Raw genomic sequence first — 10,377 nt, 5'->3', positions numbered from 1 at the left:
CCCCCGCCCCCCGTAAGGCGGCGGCGGCGGCGGCGGCGGCGGCGGCTGCGGGCGGCCCCAGGCGGGCCGGGGGGCGAGTCCTTTCTCCCCGCGGGGCGCGGTCGGAGCGCCGGGCTTGGTGTGGTGCTGCCGCCTGGCGGCCAAAAGCGGGTACTGCAGGGCGGGAGCCGCGCAGGGGCGGTGGCGTCCCCGTGGTCGCCGGTGCCGGTGGCCGGTAACGGGCATGCGACAGCGCGGTGGCCGCGGGGTGCTGCCGCCGCAGCCGTTGCTGCCTCCCGGTAAGGAAGCGCCGCTCTCGCCGCACGGGAGGCGCTTGCCGCTGCTAGCACTGCCGCGTCCGCCTCCGCTGCAGCCCCGCCCCGCGGCGTCCGCCTCCGCTGCAGCCCCGCCCCGCCGAATGCCCCGGTCCTGGTGTGGAGCGGCCCCGCCCCTAGCGCCGGGCCCCGCCCCTGGATGCCCCCGGGCAGGGGAAGGGCACCACCCCTAGCGACAGGCCCCGCCCCTGGAGACCACGCCTGCGCACTGTGTTGGGGTGGAGCTTAGCCGCGGGGGGCGGAGCCTAGCGGTGGTAAGGCGGAGCTTTGCCGTGCGAGGGCGGAGCTTCACTGGCGCATGCGTGCTGTCTCGGGGGCGGAGCCTTGCCGAGGGGGGGCGGTGCTTTGCGCTGAAGGGCGGGGCTTTGCCGCGGGTGGGCGGAGCTTGCCGTGTGAGGGCGGAGCTTAACCGGCGCATGCGCGCTGTCTTGGGGCGGAGTTTTGCCGTGGGGGCGGAGCTTTGATGTGAAAGGCGGAGCTTTGCCGCGCATGCGCGCTGCCTCGGGGGCGGAGCTTTGCCGCCTTGCCAGGTGAGGGCGGAGCTTTGCCGGGTGAGGGCGGAGCTTGACCAGCGCATGCGCGATGCGTCGGGGGCGGAGCCTTGCCGCGGGGGGGGGCGGAGCTTTGCCGGGTGAGGGCGGAGCTTTGCCGGGTGAGGGCGGAGCTTGACCAGGGCATGCGCGATGCGTCGGGGGCGGAGCCTTGCCGCGGGGGGCGGGAGCTTTGCCGTGGGAGGGCGGAGGTTTGCTGTGAAGGGCGGAGCTTTGTCTGCGCATGCGCGCTGTCTCAGGGGCGGAGCTGTGCTGCGGGGGGGCGGAGCTTTGCCGTGGGAGGGCGGAGGTTTGCTGTGAAGGGCGGAGCTTTGTCTGCGCATGCGCGCTGTCTCAGGGGCGGAGCTTTGCTGCGGGGGGCGGAGCTTTGCCATGGGAGGGTGGAGCTTTGCCGAGGGGGCGGAGCTTCACCGGCGCATGCGTGCTGTGTGCAGGGCAGAGCTTGGCTGCAGAGGGCGGGGTTTTCCGCTGGGAGGGCGGAGCTTCGCCAGCGCCTGCGAGGTGCATCGGGGGCGGGCATCGCGCCGTGGGTGGAGCTTCCCCCCGCGGAGGGGCCAGCGGGAGCCCGGCTGCGGCTGCAGGCAGGGAGGAGGTGAGCGGGGAAAGTCCCGAGAAGGGCGGCGGTGCCTGGGGGGGAGCGGCCGGGCCGGCGGGAGGCACGGAGCGGGGAGGGTGCGGTGCCGTGTGGGAGCCGGGCGGGTGGGGCTTCCCGGGGCCGGGCGGCGGGGGGGCGCGGCGCCGCTCCGGGGCCGGGCGGCGGGGGGCGCCGCGCCGAGCTGAGCCGCGCTGGTTCGATGCTGGGCGGGCGCCGCGCCGGTGCGGGCCGGGCGGCGGGGCAGCGCCGAGCCGCGCCGGGGCCGGGCGGCGGGGCAGCGCCGAGCCGCGCCGGGGCCGGGCGGCGGGAGAGCGTCGCGCCGAGCCGAGCCGCGCCGGTCCGGGGCCGGGCGGGCGCCGCGCCGAGCCGCGCCGCTCTGGGGCCGGGCGCCGGGGGCCGCCGCGCCGATCTGAGCCGCACTGATTCGATGCTGGGCAGGCGCCGCGCCGGTCCGGGGCCGGGCGGCGGAGAGGCGCCGCACCGAGCCCCGCCGGGGCCGGGCGGCGGGGGAGCGCCGCGCCGAGCCGCGTCGGTCCGGGGCCGGGCGGGAGGGGAGCCGCGCCGGTCCGGGGCCGGGCGGCGGGGAGCGCCGCGCCGCGCCGGGGCCGGGCGGCGGGGGGGGGCGCCGCGCCGAGCCGCGCCGCTCCGGGGCCGGGCGGCGGGGGGCGCCGCGCCGAGCCGCGCCGCTCCGGGGCCGGGCGGCGGGGGGGCGCCGCGCCGAGCCGCGCCGCTCCGGGGCCGGGCGGCGGGGGGAGCGCCGCGCCGAGCCGCGCCGGGGTTGGGCAGCGGGGGAGCGCCGCGCCGAGCCGCGCCGGGCGGCGGGGCGGGGGGGCCGCGGGGGCGCCGAGCCGCGCCGGGGTTGGGCAGCGGGGTGCCGCGCCGAGCCGCGCCGCTCCGGGGCGGGGGGTGCCGCGCCGAGCCGCGCCGCTCCGGGGCCGGGCGGGCGCCGCGCCGCGCCGGTCCGGGGCCGGGCGGCGGGGGGGCGCCGCGCCGCGTCGGCGCCGGGCGGGGGCGGGCAGCCGGAGGTGTTGGCGGGGGCTGCCCGGAGCCGCGCTGGGGGCTCGGCGGGGCTTCCACGTGCGGCGGCGGCGGGGGGAACGGTGTCCCCGCAGGGTCCCAAAGCACGGAGGGTTGCGTCTCGCGGCATCCGGGGCTTTTGGTCGGTCACGTTGGTTCCCCGGGGCATGCCGGGAGGTGTAGTTTCTAGGGCCGTGGCTGCCGGGCAAACCGCTTCCTTTTTTGCCTCTTCCTTTCCCTTGCCTGCGGGGGAGCGGCGGGCCGGCGGGAGGCACGGAGCGGGGAGGGTTCGGTGCCGTGTGGGAGCCGGGCGGGCGGGGCTTCCCGGAGCCGGGCGAGGGGGGGGCGCGTCGGGTCGGGGCCGGTGGCGAGGTGAGCCCGGAGTTGGGCGGGCGCCGCGCCGGTGCGGGGCGGGGGGGCCCCGCGCCGAGCCGCGCCGCTCCGCTCCGGGGCCGGGCGGCGGGGGGGAGCCGCGCTGGGGGCTCGGCGGGGCTTCCACGTGCGGCGGTGGCGCGGTGAACGGTGTCCCCGCAGGATCCCAAAGCACGGAGGGCTGCGTCCCCTGGCATCCGGGGCTTTTGGTCGGCCACGTTGGTTCCCCGGGGCATGCCGGGAGGTGTAGTTTCTAGGGCCGTGGCTGCCGGACAAACCGCTTCCTTTTTTGCCTCCTCCTTTCCCAGCGTCACCTTCTGCGTCCCGGGAAGAAAATCCCGCGTGGGTGATTCCGCTCGGCGCTCAGGTAATCGCGTGTCTGGGGCTGCGGGAGCGGGGAGAAACCCTTGCCGGGTCAAGGACGCTCCAGGGGCGCCACATCAAAGCCAGAGGAAAGGCAAAGCCGCTGCCCGTGCAGAAAAGCCGATGACAAATTGCAGCTGAGAGAGCGCGCCGCGTTCCTGCAGTGCTCCCTTGGCAGTTTCGGCTGTTTGCCTTCCGGGCAAAAGAACAGACTTTCCTCTAGGAGAAATGAAGAGCTGCCTGTTCCCTTCTTTAGGGTCCGGTGTTTCTCTTCTGGTCGGTCGTGCTACTTTGATGGGCGAGCTGGAAATAGCCTGTTGTTTTGATACGCAGAACTAAATTGTTAGTAACATGCGGGGTCAGTAGAGTTCATTTTGGAGCACCTAGGTGCCAGTGGAAACGTAAGGAATGAAACGCGATGGAAACCGATCTTTAAACTTTAGTTTTCCTTGGTTTTTCTTTGCCATCAGAGCGTCGATGGCACGGTGGCCTGTGGCTCGGTGCACGTTCTGTTCCGTGGAGCCTTCGGTCTAGGACTTTGAAGTAACAAAGTTTGTCCTTCCAGAAAAGGGCTAGTCGCTCCTAGGATTGAGGTGTGGGCTTGGAGAGTCTCTTAAGCACGTGCCTAGAATTAAAGCCGAATTTCACTTCCTGTTGCTGCTGTTTGTCTTCACTTTCATTCCTTTCGCCACTGCTCCATCGTGAGCGGGAGCTCTGAATCATCCCTTTTTTTCAGTCTCGCACACGTTTTTTTACCCAAGGAGGTGCTACGTTTAGAAGTTAAGGAGTTTTCTCACAAACGCGTCGGTCGATGCAATTGCGTTGTGATTGTTAAAACCCCCAAAATAACACCGGTCTTACAGATCTGGCCTATTTCTTCTGAACACGGATTCGTCGCGTGCAAATCGGGATACAGATCGTCTGCGCTTCCTGCTCTGTGGAGGACACTGTGCTGAGACAGGGGTGAGCTCCCAAAGGAAAAAAAATACAAGGTCATGGGGTTTTTTTGTTTGTATTTGGGGGCGGGGGGGGTGTATTTAAAGGAAAAAAAAGAAAAAAAAAGAGTGGAATGTTGACTGGTGGCAGCCTGCAGAGCTTTTTTGCTGCCCGGCCTCTCCTTTTCCTCTCTTGAAGTCCTCTTTCGTGGCTGTAATTGTCGTTTGGAGAAGTTCGGAAGAGCAGTTCAGGGACTTGCCTGGGCCCGTGTGCTAGTAATACCAGGAAGGGAAACGCTTGAACCGGTAGCAAAGAAGTTGGCTCCAAGTAGAGGTTCTGAAGGAAGAACAACGATAACAGGAAGCAAATAGCAAGTTACCAAAAAATGGGCGCGTGTCAAACGCCTCCGAGTTTTATTGCCGAATGTTGTTTGGCAATATGTTCCAAAGGGCTATTTTTTCCTTCGCTCGGCTGTAGCCTTCGCAAGACTTCACAAAACCGGGCAGCTTGGGACTCCTCCCCAGCTTTATGCTACAGGTTTTTTTTCCTCTCTCAGCAGAGTGTCAGCTGCCGCCGTTTCACCGTGGTCGCCCTTTCTTCTGCCGTGAAAGCGCAAGACGGACGGAAAGGCTGCGTAGCGGTCTGCGAGTACAAGGTACGTCCGCGATGCGTGTCCGCGTTTTTCCTAAGGCGCTTGGAGCATGGACTTCAAAGTTAACGTCAAGAATGCGCCAGCTCTCCTTCCTTCTGTAGTTTTTCTAGGAACTATTTTAACGCAGATCCTAAAAGGAAAAGAAGGTCTGCGCTGGAGCGTGTTCTGCCTGTGCAAAGCCGACTTCCCTCCGTTTATTTTGCCTTCCTGAAAGCGCAATCTTCTGTTTCTGTGCGCTTACTAGGAAATGATATCGGGAAAATAGTTGCGTCCTAAAAGAGGAAAGACGCCGTTTGTAAGAGTTCAGGCGTTCAGAAGAAACAGGCTTTGTTTTCGTCATAGAAGCTGTGTGCTTTTTCAGTCAATAAGTTTTGAAAATATCTTAGAGTAGTCCTTGAAAAGCTTACTGAGATACTAGCGTCCGTACTAAAAGCGATCCAGGTCCAAGGAGAGACGTGGACAAAAGAGGAGGAATCGGCCTCGAAAATTCGTGTGTGTGATCAAAAACGTTCAAAACTGTAAATACGGGTGTGAGGCATTGCAGTAGAGAAAAATCTCTCGCCTTTATATATATATATATATATATATATATATAAAAAAATAATATTCATATGTATATATACAGTATTCATATATATATATATATATAAAAAGAAGGATTTCCAAATACAAACCTATATCTGCTGTATTATATAAATGATTCAAAAATAATTTTCTGTCTTTTTCCATTTTTTCCGTCTCCGTTTTAGTTCACCGATGCGGGTTTTTAAATCACTTCCTGATGTCCTGTTTTTTAATTTTCCCAATTATTTCTTGTCTTTCCTTAGTGCCCTTGCTTTTTAAAATTTTGTTTCTGCATCTCTGTTTTAGTGCACTGTCCCTAATGCTGATTGCTTTTTAAGTTTTCTTTCTATGCCTCCTTTTATTCCGTTCACTGTCTTTATTTTGAATGATTTCTTGTCTTTCCTTAGCACTGTCGCTTTTAAAAATTTCTGTCTATGTCTGCATTGTAGTTCAATGTTGCTACTTTGTACTGCTTTCCTCTCTTAATCCTTTGGCTTTTAAAATTTCTACTTGCATCTTGTTTGCTGTCATTAATTTTTAATTATTCTTTCTTGTTTTTCCTTAGTGCCATCACTTTTTAAATCTTCTTTTCCATCTCCATTTTAGTTCACCAATGGGATTTTAAAATTTTTTCCTTATTTCCTTAATCACCATTGCTTTTAAAAGTTTGTCTGTTTTTATACCATTTCCTGTCTTTATTTTGATGTATTTATCTTTAATTATTTTTTTGTCTTTCCTTAGTGCCCTACCTTTTAAAATTTTCTTTCCACAGCTCTCTCTTAGTTTGTTTTCTTTTTCTTTTAGTTTTCTTTCTATGCCTACTTTTGTCCTGTTCACTGTCTTTATTATTTAATGATTTCTTGTCTTTCCTTAGTGCCTTTGCTTTTTAAAATGTCTATTTATGTCTGTGTTGTAGTTAGCTGTCACTATTTTTTAGTGCTTTCCTTTCTTAATCTTAATATTTGGGTTTTCCTTTTTTCCTTTCTTAATCTTGATCATTGGTTTTTAAAATTTTCTACTTTTATCTCCTTTGCTGTCATGAGATGTTAATTATTTTTTCTTGTTTTTCATTACTGCCATTGCTTTTACAATTTTTTAATTCTACATCTCTCTTTTAGTTCACAGTTTCGATTAATTTTTTCCTTATTTTCCTTATAGTTTGCCATCGCCGTTTTTTCATTTGCTCAATATGGCTTTAATCTCCATTGCTTTTAAATTTTCTGTCTCCTTTTATCCCCTTTGCTGTCTTTATTGTGCTCTAGTTAATTATTTCTTGTCTTTCCTTGGGGCCCTCCCGTTTTAAATTTTCTTGCTCTGCCTTTCGTTTGCTGTCCCTAGTTTTTAGTTCCCTCCCCTTCTTTTCCCTAATGCTCATGGCTTTGCAAATTTTCTTTCTCTGCCCACTTTTCTCCTGTTCACCATCTGTAGTTTTGAATGATTTCTTGTATTTCCTTAGTGCATTTTTTTTTTTATTTCTGCATTGTAGTTCACTGCTGCTATTTTTTAGTTCTTTCCTTTCTCCGTCCTTTGGCTTTTAAAATGTTCTACTTTTATCCCGTTTGCTGCTGTTAGTTTTTGATTGTCCTTTCTTGTCTTTCCTTAGTGCTATCGCTTTTTAGATTTTCTTTCATCATCTCCATTGTAGTTCAGTGATGCTATTTTTGAATGTTATCCTTATTTCCTTAATCACAGTTTCTTTTAAAGTTTTCTGTCTCCTTTTGTTCCAGTAGCTGTCATTATTTCCCTGTATTTATGTTTTAATTATTTCTTGTCTTTCCATAGTGCCCTCACTTTTTAAATTTTCCTTCTCCATCTCTTTAAGTTCACTGCCACTATTTTTTAATTTTTCCATTTATTTCTCTAATCCCTGTTACTTTTTAAAATTTTCTTTTATGCCGTTCCCAGTCTTTATTATGCTGTTCTTTTAATTACTTCTTGCCTTTCTTTAATTCCTTTGCTTTTTAGATGTTCTATTTTAATCTGTTCTAGCCTGCTGTCTCTATGTTTTAATTTTTCCCTTATCGCCCCCTTTGAAAATGTTCTTTCTATGCTTACTTTTCTTACTTTTGATGCCTTTATTTTTTAATTATTTCTTTTCTTTCTACATCTCGGTTTTAGTTCAGTCCCTATTTTTAAATTTTTCCATTTTATTTCCCTAATCCCCCTTGCTTTTCAGATTTTTCTACTTTTACCTCGTTCACTGTCTTTATGTTGCTGTCTTGTCTTTTAATAATTTCTTGTCTTTGGTTAGTGCCCTTGCTTTTTAGAGTTTCTTTCTGCATTTATTTTAGTTCACTGTCCCTATTTCCTAATTTTTCCCTTTGTTTCCCTAATTCCCCTCTGCTTATTAAATCTTCTTTCTATGCCTACTTTTATTACCTTTGAATTTTTTTAATAATTTCTTGTCTTAGTGCCGTCACTTTAAAAATTTTATTTTTACATCTCTGTTTTAGTTTGCTCTCCTTATCTCATAATTTTCCCTTTATTTCCCTAATCCCTGTCGCTTTTAAAATTGTCTACGTTTATTCCCTTTGCAGTCTTTATTTTGCTGTCTTTTCTTTTCATAATTTCTTGTCTGTCCTTAGTGCCCTCGCTTTTTCAATGTTCTTTCTCCATCTCTGAGTTTGCTGTCCCTATTTTTCAATTTTTCCCCTTTATTCCCCTAGTTCCCCTCTGCTTATTAAATGTTCTTTCTATGCCCACTTTTATTCCCTTTGCTGTTGTTTAAAAAATTATTTCTTTTTCTTTCATTCGTGCCGTTGCTTTTTAAATTTTCTTTCCACATCTGTTTTAGTTCGCTGTCCCTATCTTTTAATTTTTCCCTTTATTTCCCTCATACCCATCACTTTTAAAACGTTCTTTCCCTGTCTACATTTTTCCCTTCGATGTCTTTATTTTTAATTATTTCCTTAGTGCCTTTGATTTTCAATTTTCTTCCTATGTCCCCGTTTCAGTTCAGTGCCCCTACTTTTAAATTTTTTCCTCTATTTCCCTAAACTCTGTTGCTTTAAAAATTTTCTACCTTTATTCCGTTCACTGTCATTATTTTTTAATTATTTCTCATCTTTCCTTAGCGCGGTCGCTTTTTACAATTTCTGTCTCTCTGCATTTGTTTGGTTCGCTGTTGCTATTTCTTTAATTCTTTCCTGTCTTAGTACCTCGGCTTTAAAATTTTTGTTTCTATGTCTACTTTTATCTCGTTTGCTGCCTCTGTGTTTAATTTTCTTTCTGTTTGTCCTCTACCCAGTTGCTTTTGAAATTTTCTTTCTACATCTACTTTGATCAAGCTCCCTATCCTTACTTTTTAATAGTTTTCGGTCTGTTGTGTACCCCGTTGCTTTTAAAATTTACTTTGTATGCGTCTCTCTCTTTGTCCCCCTTTCTTTATTTGGTAGTTTTTTCTTGTCTTTCCTAAGAGACGTGGCTTTTATTTTTCCGATGTCTAATTTTATCCCATCCAATGCGCTTATTTGTTAATGCTTTCCTGTCTGTCCTCCAGCCTGTGCTTCACTTCATCTCTTTTCTTCGTATGTCTCTCTTTAGATTGCCATCTCTATTTTTTTCATTTTCCCCTCTCTTTATCCCTCGGCTTTTAAAATTTTGTTTCCATATGTAATCTGGTTTGCTGTCCCTGTTTTTAGTTCTTTGCTGACTGTGCTGTACCTCTTGGCATTTTCAAGTTTCCTTCTAGGTCTACTTTTATCAAGGTCCCTATCCCTGTTTTTTAATTCTTTCCTGTCCCATCCTTTTTGAATTTTTCTCTCTCTCATCTTTTACGCAGTTTGCTCTCCCTGTTTTTAATTTTTTCTGGTTTTCCTTACCCTGTCGCTTTTACAATTTTCTTTTTATGTCTCCATTTATCTAGTTCCCTTTCCCTTATTCTTAATACTTTCCTGTCACGTACCATGTTGCTTTTAACGTCTTATTTCTATGTCTCCATTTATCTAGTTCCCTGTCCCATTTTTCTTTCCTGTGTTTCCTGTAGTCCATTGTTTTTTATTTTCCCTTTCAAATCTCCCTCTACATAGCTCCCTTTAACAATTTTTTACATTTCCTGCCTCTCTGTCCTGTTCCCTTTCTATTTCTCGCTCTGTCTTACATTCTCTAATTTTTAATTCTTGCCTATGTTTGTTGCTTTTTAATTTCTATTTCTATGACTGCCTCTATCCAACTTCCTGTCACTTTTTTTTAATTCTTTTTGCTTTTTCCCCCTTTTGTACTTCCCTCTATCCGCCCCGCCCCGCCGCTGCCTGCGTGTCTCTTATTCTCTCTGTCCCTCTCTGCTGTTCCTGTTGTCCCGCTCGGTCCCTTCTGTCTCTCTCCCCTGCCCCCTGTTGCTCCCTGTTCCTGTGGGATCTCCCCATCCTCCTCCTCGCTGCACTCCATTTCTCTCTCTCTCAACACCCTTGTGCGGTTCCCCGTCCCTCTCTTGTTCCCAGTATCCCGTTTTCTGGCTCCCTGTCCTACCCCTCTTCTCTACCTCCCTCCATCCTTCCTTCTGCTTTCCTCGTCCCTCTTTTCCCTCTGTCCCGCTGCCTTTGGGCACCGAGCCTCGTAACCAGCTCGTTGCTGGGATTTCTGATGGGCGTGAAGGAACAAACATTTGCTGCCTCCTTTGTGACCCCAGATGTGTTTCCAGCCCCTGGCCTCTGGGTGAGCGGCTGCGGTTGGGTCCAGGGGACGCAGTGATGTGCTGTGGGGCTGGGGTGATGGCCTCAGTTCCTGATGGGTTCCAGCTAGGGCAGCCCAGGTGGGACCCATGAAGCGAAGACGGGGCTGGGCCAAGTAGCTGGCACAGTGCTGCGGTTTGGATTGAGGACGAGAACAATGTTGGTAACGCACTGACGTTTTGTTTGTCGCTAAGTAGCGCTTACACCGCTCAAGGACCTTTCAGCTTCCCGTGCTCTGCCCGGTGCGCCAGAAGCTGGGAGGCGCCACAGCCAGCTCAGCTGACCCGCGCCGGCCGAAGCGCTGTTCCCTCCCGTGTGACGTCACGCTCGGTAGGGAAACGGG

General features: G+C 52.5%; 1 long non-coding RNA gene across 1 annotated transcript; it reads left to right on the top strand.

The window, feature by feature from the left end:
* Window positions 1-1,263: 1,263 nt before the first annotated feature.
* LOC148051293 (uncharacterized) lies at window positions 1,264-5,357 on the top strand. The gene is made up of 3 exons (XR_015699903.1): window positions 1,264-1,457; window positions 4,076-4,175; window positions 4,708-5,357. It is a non-coding gene; the product is annotated as an uncharacterized LOC148051293 (long non-coding RNA).
* Window positions 5,358-10,377: the final 5,020 nt, after the last annotated feature.

The sequence above is a fragment of the Nipponia nippon genome, unplaced genomic scaffold (assembly GCF_047370975.1).
Source record: "Nipponia nippon isolate SJK-2023a ecotype South Korea unplaced genomic scaffold, ASM4737097v1 scaffold_6, whole genome shotgun sequence".
Taxonomy (NCBI): domain Eukaryota; kingdom Metazoa; phylum Chordata; class Aves; order Pelecaniformes; family Threskiornithidae; genus Nipponia; species Nipponia nippon.
This window is presented reverse-complemented; position numbering and strand designations above follow the sequence as displayed.